This window comes from Cynocephalus volans, chromosome 13 (genome assembly GCF_027409185.1).
Source record: "Cynocephalus volans isolate mCynVol1 chromosome 13, mCynVol1.pri, whole genome shotgun sequence".
Lineage (NCBI taxonomy): Eukaryota > Metazoa > Chordata > Mammalia > Dermoptera > Cynocephalidae > Cynocephalus > Cynocephalus volans.
Window position 1 is genome coordinate 30614754 of NC_084472.1, and position 15363 is coordinate 30630116.

The 15363-nt window shown below is 37.2% G+C and overlaps 1 protein-coding gene across 13 annotated transcripts in view; it reads left to right on the plus strand.

Annotated features, from left to right (window-relative positions):
- Positions 1-15363, plus strand: part of DTNA (dystrobrevin alpha) — a 385407-nt gene that overhangs the window by 91725 nt on the left and 278319 nt on the right. For 2 of the 13 annotated variants that reach the window (XM_063077108.1, XM_063077105.1), the window contains one exon: positions 1214-1310. The exons of 9 other annotated variants lie outside the window; for them this stretch is intronic. The gene's annotated coding sequence lies outside the window, so the exon portion shown is untranslated. Of the gene's footprint in view, positions 1-1213; positions 1311-12613; positions 12698-12878; positions 13072-15363 lie in introns of those variants that run through there. 2 more of the 13 variants (XM_063077110.1, XM_063077107.1) reach the window with 2 other exon arrangements.

Below are 15363 nucleotides of genomic sequence, written 5' to 3' on the forward strand. Positions count from 1 at the left end.
CAGTTCTCCTCTCTTCTCCCCAGAAAACCTTTTCATAAACTCATCCCCAGGTGACAGCTTGCTGTCCTGAAATAAATTCTCAGACCACCCTGTGTTTACTTCTGTCATAAAGACATGTTTTTCTCTAATGCCCGCCCCCTAGAATCTAAATCCTCCAATCATGGGCTTTTTTTGTTTGGCTGGTTTTTGTTCACGCCTGTATCTCCAGCACCTAAAATATCACGAGCATAGACACTCAGTAAAAATGAGTGAATGAGGAAATGAATTGCATTTAATTTCCATCTGTCATTTTACTGCATTGTGAACTCCTGGAAAGCAGGGAAGCAGGGACAGAATCTTTTTTATACCCAACACCTAGCACAAATTCAGAGCTCAGTAAGTGGATAAGTGACTTGCCAGATGCTTACTGTGTATTTTTCTTTATCGCTGAACATTTCAATTTTATTCCAAATTTTCAAAAGAAAAATATTTTGAAGAATTTACACAGATTTCCATTGCTGTACCTGTGAAGAAATTATGCTAGCAACTAGGATTATAAATCAGAAAATGTGGGTGGTAGGAAACAGACATCAGCATGTTTTAAAGTCCTGGAGGTGATTCTGGTGGTTGCAAATCTTTGCACTAGATATAGTTAAAGTGGGGAGGTTGTTTAAAAGATTAAAAATATTGGGTACCTCTGCGGAAGGCAGGGTCATATGGGGACACCAGGAGGGAAGCTCAGAATAGACTCCAGAGGAAGAGTGAAAGTTACCTAAAGAGAAAGTACTGCTAAAACAAAGTTACAAGATGCTTCCTAAACACTCTATTTACCATGCATTGGGCACAGTACTATGTGCTTTGCTTTACAGGCATTGCAAGGTGGAGTATTATGTTCTTTTTACAGATAAAGACAACGAGGTTTAATTAGGTTTCTCCCATCAAGTGACCAGAACAGCAAAGAATGCAAGCCTGTAATTGACTGGCTTCAAAATTTATGTTCTTTTCACTACATCTGTGATTCTCAACTTAACTGGACAGCAAAAGCACCCAAATCTGTACCCTCCTCCCCACTTAAGATCTGTCATATGAGAATCTCTAGGTAAGAGGCCCAGGCATCAGCATTTAACTGTAAATCTCATCGGTGTTTCTAAAATGCTGCCAAGGTTGAAAGCCACCACCACAAACATCATAAATCTTCCTTCATTTTGCCAACTCTCATACTGTGTGTTTACAGGTGCTCTCACCCAGGAAAAGAGACCTGAATCGATCCATTTATGAATGGTCTGCTCTAAATTCAGAAAAAGGAGACCGAGTGGTCGCACATTTGCCAGGTAATTTGAGGTGCTCTTAAAAGGTGTCTGCTTTGCTGTTAACAGGAGTTTTATCCCATTGTTACTTTGAATGAATGAAATGGATTACAGCATGCTTAGTCTTTGACTCTCTCACAAAGGGTTCTGCTCAGTGCCATTCTGCCTTTGTCAGTTTTATAGCACAGCTGATGCTTTATACAAACTACCCCATTCCAAAAATAGTTAGGTAATGCATGGGCCACACACACATGCACATACAAACACATACACACTATACAAATGAAACATGGTATGGTAGATATTACAAAGCAATTGTTAAGTTTAACATCAGATTTTCTTCCATAAATTTTAGTAGCAGAGATTGTTTTTCTTTGTATTGTAAAAACTTGCAGCTAATGTCCAGGGTCACTAACTTCATGTGAAATTAAATGTATCTGTGCAAGCCCCTAAAATAATATTAAAATTCAGTCAGATAGTGATATGTATTTAAAAGATCAAACTAATTAGTTTATCACAATCCCAGGAACAAAAATTAGGGGGAAAAACATAAAAATATGAGTAGAACAGTAAAATTTCTCTACTCTGGCTGCACATTAGAAATTAAGGGGACTTTTCAAAGAAACAGATGCTCAGAACCCACCCTCAATGGTTCTCATTCAATTGGTCTACATTGGGCACAGTATTTTTATTTTAAAAGCTCCCTAGGTGATTCAAATCTGCTGTTTTTCTTACCTTTCTCAGGCCTTCCACTGAAGATGGGTATTAAATGAGAATGCTCTAATTGCCCTGCTCCTATGCCACGTACACAATTAACTTTGTCCCGGCAACTCCTGTCTAGCTTCTACGTTCCTGCTTTCCTTTATTCCTTTGACTTCTGCATTTAAAAGATTGTATGGGGCAGCCTAGTTGTGTATGAGAAAGGCCTTCCAAGTAAAGTAGAGAGATATTTATGTAACATAACTGTAGGGTCCTAAAGAATTATTAGAAAAAAAAAATGCCTCTTAAAACCTCACAACTTCTCTCTCCCTCCCTCCCCCACTGCCAGAACCAATCTATCCAAATGCCTAAAATCGCCATTTTAATATCTCTGTTAAGGAATTGTTGAAGAAAATGCATTTGTCTACATAAGGCATATGTCACCTTATTTTGTTTGCACAGGGCTACATGTCGGCACACCCACTACTGTTAGTTTAGATGAGAGCAGGTAAAGGACTAGATAAGGGGTAAATTCCTTTTATTTTATTTTTTAATTTACAAATAAAAGATGTATATATTTGTCATGTACAACATGATGTTTTGAAATATGTATATATTGTGGAATGGCTCAGTCAAGCTCATTAACATATGTATTACCTCACATACTTATTTTTTTGTGGCAAGAACACTTAAAACCTACTCTTAGCAATTTTTGAAATACATTGTTGTATAGTCTGCAGCATGTTGTACAGGAGATCTCTTGAAATTTTTCCTCCTGTCTAGCTGAAATTTTATATCCTTTGACCAACATCTCTCAGACTCCCACCCACCCAGCCCCTGGTAACCACCATTCTACTCCCTCCTCCCATGAGTTCACCTTTCTTTTTAGATTCCATGTATAAGAGCAGAGTCATTTTTTAAAAAACAAATAAAATCTTATGTCAACACAATTCAACCATCATCTTAAACTCTAGGGGAAAAAAAGGTTTTGGCAAACAGAAATAGCCTTTAAAGTTTCAAATGTGTGTAGTCACTGCATTGTTCATTAAAAATGCCTATTTTTCTTAATATTATGATGGTATGGTTAAACAAGTCATAATCGATTGCTTTTACTACTTAAGGAGTACCGTAAAATGAAAACAATTCTTTTCTATAGGTGTTCAGCTCTTCAGGGACATGGTTGCTATTTCTGTGTGCTGTGAAATATATATTATAATACTGTGAGGACACAGTACTGATGGTAACACAAACTGTTTTGGAGATAGGTGGGTAAGCTATTTAGAGAGAGGGCAAATGTGGAAGGAAAGTAAAGGATGCTAAGGGTAACCCTTTGACCCTTAGCCCAGGGCCAAGTCTTATAGCTGTGGAAATAATGGAATGTACACATCTCTTTAACATTAGAAGGTGGCTTTAGGATTGATGGGATACTCTTGAAGAAATAGGGTTCAATATAACTTCTGGAAAACTGATATTTCCAGATTGACATATTATAAGGAGCAAAAGTAGTATATAAAATGATTCAAGACAAATCTTGCCTCAAATAACAAAATACACAAATGTGGCCTATATGCAAATGACCATGACAACTTAAAAGGGAAATGACTTCACTATCAGAATTGACATTGCCTTCCAACAAAAAGTGAGCACAACATGACTGCCAGTATAATTTGAAGATAATTTTATTTGTTGACTGGGTTATGGTTTAATTTATTGTTTAGGGGAAACTTCGGTTACAAAAGAAATTTATTTTCACTTTTTATGGTACATGGTTTTCGCATATAATGGAATTTATAATTATGTAAATAAATAGTTTGTAATTATATATATTCATATGTCTAATTCCACAGATACATGATGAAAGTTTTAATATAAGGGACCACAAGTGATTTCAGAACAAAAAGATCTCTTTATTTTAATTGAATATTATACTTCACTGTGTCTGATATAGAAAATTATATAACTTCTTAGGATTTAGCTTTCATTTGAGCATTGAAGAAATATGAAATATGGTTACCCTCCCCCACCCAAATGCACACAACTGCTGAATTTGGTGGGATCATTTTGGCGTGACACTTGAGAATTTGTTCCCTTTTTAAAGCAGTGCTAAAAAGTGAGGGTAGAGAATTACGGTTAAAGTGGTGGATGGAAAACATGCTTAATTCCACCCTTCCCTCTCAAAGCAACCTCTATACTGACAAGTTAAGAAAAAAAAAAACTCACTGAAACAAAGAAAATGGCAGAGAATACAATAGCAGAGAGCTATTAACCAATATTTTGGAAAATGGACAGGGAATGGATGAGTGGTACTTGATTTAGCTGAGCAGAGATGTAGAAACCAGGTGTCTGCAGCAGAGATGCCAACAAGAAGCAAATGGAGATTCCCTAGGGAACCCTGGAAAGACTCAGGGATTGGAGGCAGAAGGCAAAAGTTGAAGCAAGGGGCTGAAAACAGGACTGGTTGAACTTCTTAAAAAGAGTAACTGGACTCCCAAATCCACCCCCGCCACCACCACCACCACGTCCCAACCCTGTGCAGCTCAGCAACTCCCTCTCCCTCATCCTTCAGGAGACATGGGAGTGAGGATGATTCTCTAAGGTAACTTAACTAGAGAGGCAACAGACTCAGCAGTACTGGCAACAGTGGCAGGTGGTGGTGAGGTGCGATACTGAAATCTGGGAGATTATGCAGAAATCTGCATGCCAAATGGTAACAAACTCCTATCTCCTTCAAGCATTCTTACTGAGCTCAGCTCCCAGGACATTGGCAACTAGGCTTGTACCTCCTAGACAGAACACTGGACGGGGAGGCCTCCCTGGAGGATCTGACTACCCAAGAAGACAAAAATGTAGTTACTCTAGAGGGTGTTTCAGTGAAAGGGCTCAGCTTTGTCTAAATGTTTTATGGCAACATCCTGTAGCCCATAATACAGTGCTTGAGCAGGCAGCTTAAGGAATACCAGATATGAAGGAAAGTCTTCAACATAAAAGAGACCAAAACTAACTAACTAGAAATTAAAGGAAACAAAGACCCTACAGGAAACAGACGAAAGCATTAAAAAAGCTGAAATGTATATTCTTACAGATGATAGAAAGGAAATTGTGTTCATGAAACTGAAAATGATGTTATGAAAAAGGAACAATTACAGCCAAACAGAACTCTTAGAAATTAAAAATATGTTAGCAGAAATAAAATATTCAACAGAAAAGAGATGAGAAATTATTCCAATGAGGAGATGACAGAAAGAAGATGAATAAAAGAAAAGATGATAAAATTAGCATAGCAGTCTAGGAGTCCAAAATCCAACTAAAAGGAGTTTAGTTTCAGAATGAAAGAACAGAGGAAATAGGGGTTAAAAATTGCCAAGGTATGTAATAAAATTTCCCAGAACTGGAAGAATGAGTTTAAGTCACTTGAGTTTCAAACACATCAATGCGGGAATTAGGGAGTAAGTACCACACCATGTTATACTGTCATGAGATAGTAGAACACCAGGGCTAAAGAAGAAATAATAAGTGTTTCCAGAGAGACAAGGGGTGTGGGGGTGGTGCGGAGAGGAAGGAAGGAACAAGAGAACTAAGAAATAAAGGAAGGAGGAAGGACAGAAAGTCAAATAAAATCAATCAGGAAACAAAATAACTTATCAAGAACACTGAAACTGAAAAACAGTGAAGAAATTTCTAGAAATTTCTGTGGGAAATATATGTCTAAACAATAAATTTCATTTCTAGGCAAACTAACAATTAATGTAAGAAGAGAATAAAGAAATATTTTCAAGCATTCAAGTTCTCCAAAAATGTATTTTTCTCAGGAAGCTACTACAATATATGCTCCCCCCCACACACCCAGGAGGGAACCCATCAAGAAAGAGGAAAACAAAGAATCCAGCGACTGGGACCCAACATGAAAGAGGGGCAAAGAGCAGTCCCAGGATGACAGCTCAGTAGCAAGTTTGCCACAACAAGAATAACAAGGCTGCTGAAAGAGTAACCAATGTATTCGATTTATTAAGAGGAATATTGCATATCTAGTGGAGAGTGAGAAAATGTAACGATGGGAAGATAAAAAATTAAGCAAACAAAAATATGACAAAAATACCAATGTCAGGAAAAAGAAAAATGTGTAAAAGAAATGTAATAAATCCCCATGTGGCTTACATACAAATAATGTATACGCAGTCAAAATAATGTGAATGCTGGTTCGTGCTTCACCTAAAATTCTTGTGCAACTAAGTTGGGAAGATTAAGGGAAGGGAAATGTGTGTGTGTGTGAGTGTGTGTGTGTGTGTGTGTGTGTGTGAGAGTGTGTGTGAGAGTGTGTGTGTGAGTGTGTGTGTGTGGGTGTGTGAGAGTGTGTGTGTGTGTGTGTGTGTGTGTGTGTGTGTGTGTGTGTGTGTGTGGTGAGAATGAGAAAGAAAGAGGACAAGTCAGAGAGAGAGCACACAGGCTGGAGGAAGTGTGTGATAGCCAAATCTTTATCTTCCACAGTAGGAAGCCAACAGGTAATGTTAATATTCAAAAAATAAAAAAAATAGGTGTATGAGAATACTATTTAGGAATATGGAGTAATCACCATAATTAACAGTTAAGAGTTGAAGATGGTTGCCTCTGGGACTCAAAGTTGGAGAAGAGTAGTTGGGACATTTTTTTAAGCTCTATAGGCTGAATATAGTAACTACCAAACTCCATCCAGTTTGGCTATCAATTGTCATTTTCTTTTATCACACAAAACAGAATTGTCCAGTTTCTAACCCTGGATAAATCTCAGAAAGCTTGCATTAGAACCAGTTTTTCACTTGTGTTTCAAATATAGATGAGACATTTGATTTTGAAAATTTGCACAGGTTTTAAATGATGACATTAAATACATTTCATTTTGCTCCAGAAACCAAATTTCACCCTCACTTCTTAAATGGCATCAGATATGGCATATGCTGGTGAGTTCGAAAGGAAAAATACAATAAGTTTTTTAAAATATACTGAAGATAATCATACCTTTTGTAAACATGTTGTATTGGTTGTTACTAGGGCTGTAGAGCTTCAGAAACAAAACTTGGTCAGTTTAACTTAGAGAAAAATCAAATGCTGAAATACTCCTGAAAAAATCAGTTCCCTCAATCAATCTCTCTCTCTTTCTCTCTTTCCCTCCCCACCTCACATAGTTTGAAGTGTTGTACCTCCATTATTTCTCAATCTAAAATACTAAATATTGCCTTGAAAAATAACTATATATAATTTTATATAAAGGTTATGTAAAATACACTAGATACCAATTGTAGATTTGTGCACTTTACATATTCTGAATTTGCATGCATATCTCATTTGAGGTTGACAACAACTCATTGAAGTATTATTATTCTTACGGTAGTGATGAAGAGATAGTGGGCCTTGGAGGTTAACCTCTCCCAGGTTGCTCTGCTAACAAAGGGCAAATGCAAAATGAAATCCATATTTTCAGAGTATTGGCCTACTTGGGCCAAACACTTCATAATTAATAAAAAGGCTAATCTTTCTCAAAAGCATACACAGACATTTAAAAATTCCAGGTTATATCTGTAGGATGACCAACTTGTTCTGTTTTGTTTAGGACTTTCCTGGTTTTAACACTGCATCCCAGGAAATCCCTCATTTTCAGTCAGACTGAGACGGTTGGTCACCTTACATACAGCAGCCAGCCTAGGAGACTGGAACCGATACCCATCATGGCAACAGAGAGACATAGGTATAGGAAATGAAATTCAAGTAGAGGGAAATCATCCATAAAGTTTATTTAGACAAGAATGAAAATGATTTCTTACCCATATAAAAAAAAAATTCCAATTTTAACAACCACGACAACCCCCAAAAATTACCACTAACTTTTCAAAACTGTTTATGTAACCAAACATTTGATAGATTTAAGATCCATGTCAATGTCATGAAGTGTCCGAAAGACACACAACCTTGACAGGTCTTGAAAAGTAAAGACCTCTCTTAAATATTTCATGAGAAGAAATCACAAAACACACAGCCAGATGTCCTATGGCCAAATATCCTAAGCTTCCTCTTTAGATCTTGCTCTCCATAAAATCTACCTCACTGAAGTAGCTGCTCCCCAACCTGGCTGCCCGTCTGACACCACCTGCAGTGTGCCAGATTCTATTCTCTACCTTCTCTCCCCTCATACTTACCATTTCCTTTAAGAGTCTTCTGTTCCTTGGGTATTTCCCTCCATACCCTTTCTTAAAACCAACATAAGCCCCCTTAAGCTTCTTTTGTGTCCCTTTCCACGTTAGAGAGCATCTCCATTCCCTTCTGCTCCCTCCCCAACCTCCCCCCCCCAGCAACAGAGACCCAGAGAAGAGAAATAGAGATGCCTCTTGAAAGACAATGAGGAAAAACTGCAATTATTCTTACTTGAATATTTTTGGGGTGTGTGTGTGTAAATTACCAAGGTAAAATAACTACACTGCAGAAAATGTAAGAATAAGATTTTTTTAAAGGACCCACAAATCATTTCGATAAGATTATTTCTAGCCATTATCTTTCTGGTGCCCACGGATGTTCCGATGTGGTTGAAATTATGGTGCATGTACACTTACATGCTGATTTTTAACCTTAAGCATTAGCCTATGCCATCCTGTTGTCATCAAAACTATCATTGTTCCCCATTGGTATTGAATAGAATTGGCATTGAATAGAATACATAGCATGCTGTTGTGGGGTTTTGTTTTGGTTTTTTTCCATTTTTTATTGTATATATTTAAGGCATCCAACATGCTGTTTTGATATACTCACCCTGATGTACATATACACAGTGAAGTGATGACTACAGGAAAGCAAATTAACACACCATCATCCCATATAGTTACCTCTTTGTGTCTGTGTATGGTAAAAGTACTGAAAATCTTTCTTGGCAATTTACCAGTACACAGTACAATATTACTAACTAGTAATTAGTAATTAGTCCTCATGCTGTACGCTAGATCTCTTGACTTATTCATACTGTACTATTATAATTTTTTGTCTTTTGACCTTCATCTTCTTGTTTCCACCTTCACCCCCTGCTCTGCCTATGTAATATTTTTATTTGTCCTCTGTCTGGCTTATTTCACTTAGCATAATGTCCACTAGATTCATCCATGTTGTCACAAATGCCAGGATCTCCTTTAAGGTTTCTTAATATTCCATCACATACACATACACATACACACTCACACACACATGCACACACACACACACACACATATTTCTTTATTCATTCCACTGTTGACAAACACCAATTGTTTCCACATCTTGGCTATTGTGAGTAATGAACATGGGAGTGCAGATATCCTTATGAGGTGGTGATTTTATTTCCTTTGGGTATGTACCCAACAGAGGGATTGCTGGCTATTTTTTAAATTTAATTGGCTTTAATAAGATTATACATAGCATACTATTGCTTTGAATCCCTTTCATATCTGTTATTAGAGTCCCTATTTTCTAATGATGTTTGTTCTTAGCTTTTCTTTTTCTCGGGCATTGTCTATTTTAATTACTTTGCAAACAACTTACTACTTGGGTTCATTGATTTTTTTCCTCTTAACAAAACCATGAGCCATCCTCTCAACCACAAACAACTTTATTTTTGCATGAATAGTATATGCTTTTAAAAACAAGGTCTATATAAAACACACAAAAAAATCAGCCACAAAACCATCACCCTGAGCATACCACCTGTGCTGTCCCTTACGGACATGAGGGAGGGAAAAAAATGACAGGATCCATTTGCTTTTAAGTTACCAGGTTCTTCATAAACATAGATGCCTCACAGATCAGCCAAGACTGAGTCTGAATACTTTGTTCAGCCCGGCAAGGAGCCTGCTACCAGCATTTGTCATTCACAGAACTGTGCTAATACAGTCTATTTGTGGAGAATGGAGCAGAGATTAACTGCTTGTTCATGATAAATCAAGGGTATCTGATTTTCCTGTTACATGCCCAGTTTTCTTTGGAAACAAGCTCTGGAAGCTATTTTTCTGATCAAATCCTAACTCTCATGTTTGTGCTTATGAAAGAGAAAAACAACATTTACTCATGATAAAGACTGAGTTCTAACCATTATAAATCTTATCAACTGCCTCGTAAAGGTTGGGGGGGGGGAGAAGAAAAAAAAATTGTCATTGTGTTCACTCAGCTGTGCGTCTGAACTAATGCTCTTACTACTGTTGTAAAGTGTTCTAGAATTTCTATGATTAGCACATATGAAAATATAAGTAGAGATGAGTTGGAAACCTGAGGAGATATCTGATTGATCAATGTTGCATGATAAGAAATGGCCAGTTAACAATTCAATAGAGAAAATTGTTACAGTTTACTAGTTAATGGGAAATATTAGAGCACCTAACATTTTCTTGTTTTCTCTATTTTTCTTACAAGCCAGCAAGACCAGCAGAAGTGATCTTAAATATTTGCCATGTTAGTATTTAGACTCTCTCTCCCTTTCTCTCTCTCTCTCTCTCTCTCTCTCTCCCCCTCTCTCTCTCTCTCTCTCTCTCTCTCTTTCTCCACACACACATACACACACACAAAAACATTGTACGAGGGTATTCAAAAAGTTCATGCAAAAATAGAATTAAAAGATAATACAAATATTTCCATGAACTTTTTGCAGTACCCTCATATTATATATATATATGTATATATATATATATTTTTTTTTTGGCTTCAGCAAAGGTGCTTAGTACATAGTACACATTCTATATATTTTTATTAATTGTTTCAAAGAGATATTTTTTCCCAAAATCTCTAAGATAAAATGTAAAATATATTTATCTAAAATGTGGGCCAAAAAATAACTGTTTTCCATCAGTTAAATTACACACTTTTACACAAGCAGTTCTTCAGTTTTAACAAACATTTCTTGAGTGTCAGGTGTGTGCTAGTGTTCACTCACACTCACACAGAAGTGAATAGTGTGGCTGAATGTGAACCAAGTGGCCAGCCATCAACTCCATCCACTCTTCTTCAGTCACTTGTGTTTTGACACTATCCATTAGCCTTGGTGAAGAATATTTTTGACAGAGGGAAAAAGAAACACGGGGACAGAAGTACTTGCTCTTTGGGCTACAGGGCTATTTCTTTCCATTTATTTATGAAGTCATTTGAATGCCTCTATCAGCATTGCATATAGTCTGCAGTTTCCCTAAAATAGTCAACTTTGGGGATAAGAGTAAGGAAAAATTTTTCCTCCCCTTGTTTTAATCTTTCTTTCTTTCTTTTTTTTTTTTTTTTTTAATACAGTTAGGTTAAGGAGCAGGCAACTCATAGGCCACCAATCTATATGGGTCATCAAAAGAACACTGAAATAGATTAGTAATTTGATACCAGTTAATCAAGTTTTCACTCATGGTTTCTTATAATGGTCTCTTGCTCTAGATGTGGTAAAACATAACTCAAAACAGGAAATGTTAAACAAACAACAAACAAAAACAGAAAGCTTTTTTTTTTTTTTTAATGGAACCAGCCTTTTGCAGTTGAGTATTTTTGAGACGTCCATAGAAGCTCCAAGGAGCAGCTGTGGCCACACCACTGCCCTGAGCCCAGCCAGCTGACACTTGCCTAGAGTTGGCAGCCACAGCCAGCTGAAGTTTGGAAATTCCAAAATGCTTGGAGTTGTGATGTGTCTAATTACCAAAATTATAAATCCTTTACCAGGCCTTGCATGGCACTAAGTCACTTCCTTAAAAAGTTGTATGGTACATAGAATTGCACGTAAAAAATTCACTATTTTGAACATAAAGAGAAAAATTATTTTTGGTAGCAGATCTTTTGGCCCTAACGACCACTAAATAAATATTAAATACAAGTTTATTACTGGTGATTTAAAGGGACCCCAAATTATTATTCTTTGTCAGAATCTATTTGATGAAATGTTATCTTCTTCCTAGTTTGCGTCCACTCGATTTCTCCTCTTTCAGATGTATATGAGTGTGTATAACACACATACATATCTGTATTTTTTTATCCCCAGTCCTCACTAAGGTTTTGCAAGACAGTCCTGAAAAAGAAGGTTCGATAGAGAGGTAGAAGTTTTTTGGCACCCTCTCTTCCTGTTGTTTGTAATTATAAAATACAGGTCAATTAAAATCAGTTTTCCCACAATTCCTATAAGTAAGTTTTTCTCCCACAGAAAATCCACAGATTGAAGAGTTGCCCTCCAGAATATTGTCCACACAGGCAGCGTGGCTATTTTTTCCTCTAATGGGTCCCAACTCATTTACTAAGGCTTACTGGACTTTTAACAAAACATTTGGCATTTCCCTTTTTTCACTGCAGCCATAGCCATTCTGGATAACATTATAAAACTTGGCTACTATAAAATGTGGCTATTAAAACTTAAATGTTGTCCTACAACAAAGATATTTTTAACAATCCGAAATATTTGCTTGATTCTCCTCAAAGTTAACAAAAACTCCAGGAAAGTTACTTGTTCGTGTTGTGTATACCTGGGAAGTAATTCATGCTGAGTAACAGTACAGAACTTGAGCTGTCTTGCTTTCTGCTTCCAGGAATGCCAATCAGAGAACATTCTTTTTGAGGCAGCCAAGTTTGGAAGTCAGTTGGTTTCTGGCAGTGAGTAGGGGGAGGGGATGGCAGGGGAAAGAGAGCGAATCCTCGGGCTGATCTTCAGCTGCCCCGTGTTTCCGTAATAGCCATCAATGAAAGCATCTCCTTTTACCCAGCAGCGACAGGTAAAAAAGACAGCTGAGTAAATCAGCATTAGACGTAACAGCGGAAGCTCAGTCAGAGGGAGGGGGTGGAGGGAGGGCCTTTGAAAGCCTGCCATTGGTGCGCTTACCGAAGGCATCTGCCAGTGGGACTTCATTGGAATGTGAAACCAAATCATTTTCAAGTTAAAGATAGACACAGTACACACCAGGATCTAGAAGCAGGATTTTAAACTCACAGCTCTTTCTAGAATTTCAGAGAGTTCTGTTATGATCTCTGTTGTAATTAACAATTTGGTTCAAGTTTGTTCTTTAAGTGAATGTGCTAAGAATTCATATGTGGTCTGGATGTCCTGGAATTAAAAGGATTTCAGAGATCATGGTGTGCATATTCTAGGGTAAGTGATATGACGTGTTAAGGTGCATCGCTTCTCTGGCAAGGTTAATGTTGAATTTTTCTTTTTATTTGTGTGAATGAAAAAGTGGTAATGAAGATTTTTCAGTGTTGTAGCTTGCTTATCTTTCTTGAGAGAGCTGGCATTTTACAATCTGTGAAGTGGAAAGAAATAGAGTATTTTAGCTTAGTTTTGAAATTTACATGGCAGGTCTGTAACTTCAGTTTTGCCTTTACTTTTACTTGCTTTTTGCTGCCTTAACTCCTCCCCTAAGCACCCTGAGTTTATTGAGTTACAGTATCAGTAATTAAATGTCACAACACTGGCTGAATATTCCTGTGTCCATTGTGACATTGGATGAAACTGTATTACTATGAGATGGAGTTCAGGTTCCCTTGTATGGCACTAAGTCACTTTCTAATTTAAAAAAAAAAAAAAAAAGAAAGGAAGAAAGAAAAGGGAGGGGAAAGGTGGCCTAAAGTGCATAAAGGAGACTGAAGAAGGTATTTTCCTTTTGAAAAAGCAACTGAAAAAAAAAAAAAGGCGAGTTCCACTGAAGAGAACAGTTTATTAATAGAAATTATCCTTTGGTGTTATCTCATTAATTCCAAGCAGTTTCCCCTCCTCCAAAAAAGCTGATATTTGCTAAGTGAATGGAGGCGTTCTGGTTATACAGAGCTTGAGAGAAGAGGAGGGAGAGAAAGGATTGTCTAGTTTGCTATTGCCACACTGTGTTTTAGGGATTTCAAAGCTTTTTTTATTGAAAAGAAAGAATGCCACACTTTAGTTCTCTTCATGTTTTGCCCATGTATAGGTTTTGTTTCTTGTTTAGTCAGATGACCTCTCCCTCTGCTCTTAGAGACAGCTTTTCCAAACTTGCACAGCATTCCTTCTGAATAAATACTGTCCATAATAGTCACAGAGTACATGGTGTGAATTGGAAATTCTACTTTATATGGGGAAAATAAATTCGCTGACGCTCTTATTCTCGAGTGTGGGGCTGGATGGTTGTTAAATGTAACTGGCCAGTTTTTGCTCTGTCCAATAGACCAGATTCTAATGAACTGAACTGGCTAAACTGGGTACAAACAATGAATGCCTTAATATGGATCTTTCACTCAACTTTGATAAGAATAAATAATATACTGTGGTCCTCTTTTAAAATGAAAAATGAGCATAATATTGATAGAGTCGCTTGATTTTATAACTACTGAATGATCTAGCAAGGCCAAACCCAATGTGAAGTTGGCAGGGCTCAGTTTTGACGCCCCCTCCCTCCTTCCTCTGCCCGGTTCCCCTCCCTCCTCAGTCCTGCTTCCCCCTCCAGCACGCTGATGCATCTCCCTTTTTTCTTGTCAGTCACGGAGGAATATGACCATAGAGCATTTTAAAGTCAACGTGCTAAGTCCATCAGGAATATTTTTACATTTCAATATGTATACCTAACCTTCAAACAGTTTAGGCAATGTGTTAAATCATGGCTGACCTTCAGTAATACTTATAATTAACCCATTAGGTTGTAAAAAGTGCGGCTAATTTTCATTTCCCGTGAGCAGACAGTATCCTGGTAAACTTTTCTGGTCACATCGGAGGCCTGGTGAGATTGCGTTACCCAACAGTGTCCTGAATGGTTAACAATAGGAATGAACCTGGCAGAAATCATAGTTGCTTCCAAGAAGTTTGTGACATGCACCTGGGTGTGTGGTGAGAACACGGGTGCACACACAGACACCTGTAGGCATACTTTTTATTTAATACATTTCTGATCAAATTATACCAATAAGTAAAAATTATATTAGGCTGATCAGCACAGGGTTTTGTTTTTGTATTCAGTGTGTCAAAAGAAAAGCAAAAGAAAACACAAAATGTAAAATTCTAAAATGTAAGAATTTTAAATGTCGTGGCCAAATACTGTTGACAGGAAAAGAGGCAAATATTTCTCTGCTACTATTTGTCACTTTTACTGTTTCTAGTTCCCTGATGAAATTGTCAAGCTTGGCTTTTATTTCTTTGAACAAAGTAAGTGTAGTTGTTTTATTTTTCTGATAATTATACCTCAAGTGTTACTGGATTTTTTTCTATTAGTACTGTTCCTGCCAATTCTTGCTCATGGTGTCTCATTTTCTTGATTGCTTGGATATTTTTGACTACATGCTGGAAATGTATTTTAAAATTTACTTGTAAGTTGAGGCCTAAATGATGATGATGTTTTTCTCTAGAGAGGACTTTGGTTTACTTCTGCCAGGCACCTGGGGGAGATATCAGACCAAAATCACTTCAGACAAAGTAATCACC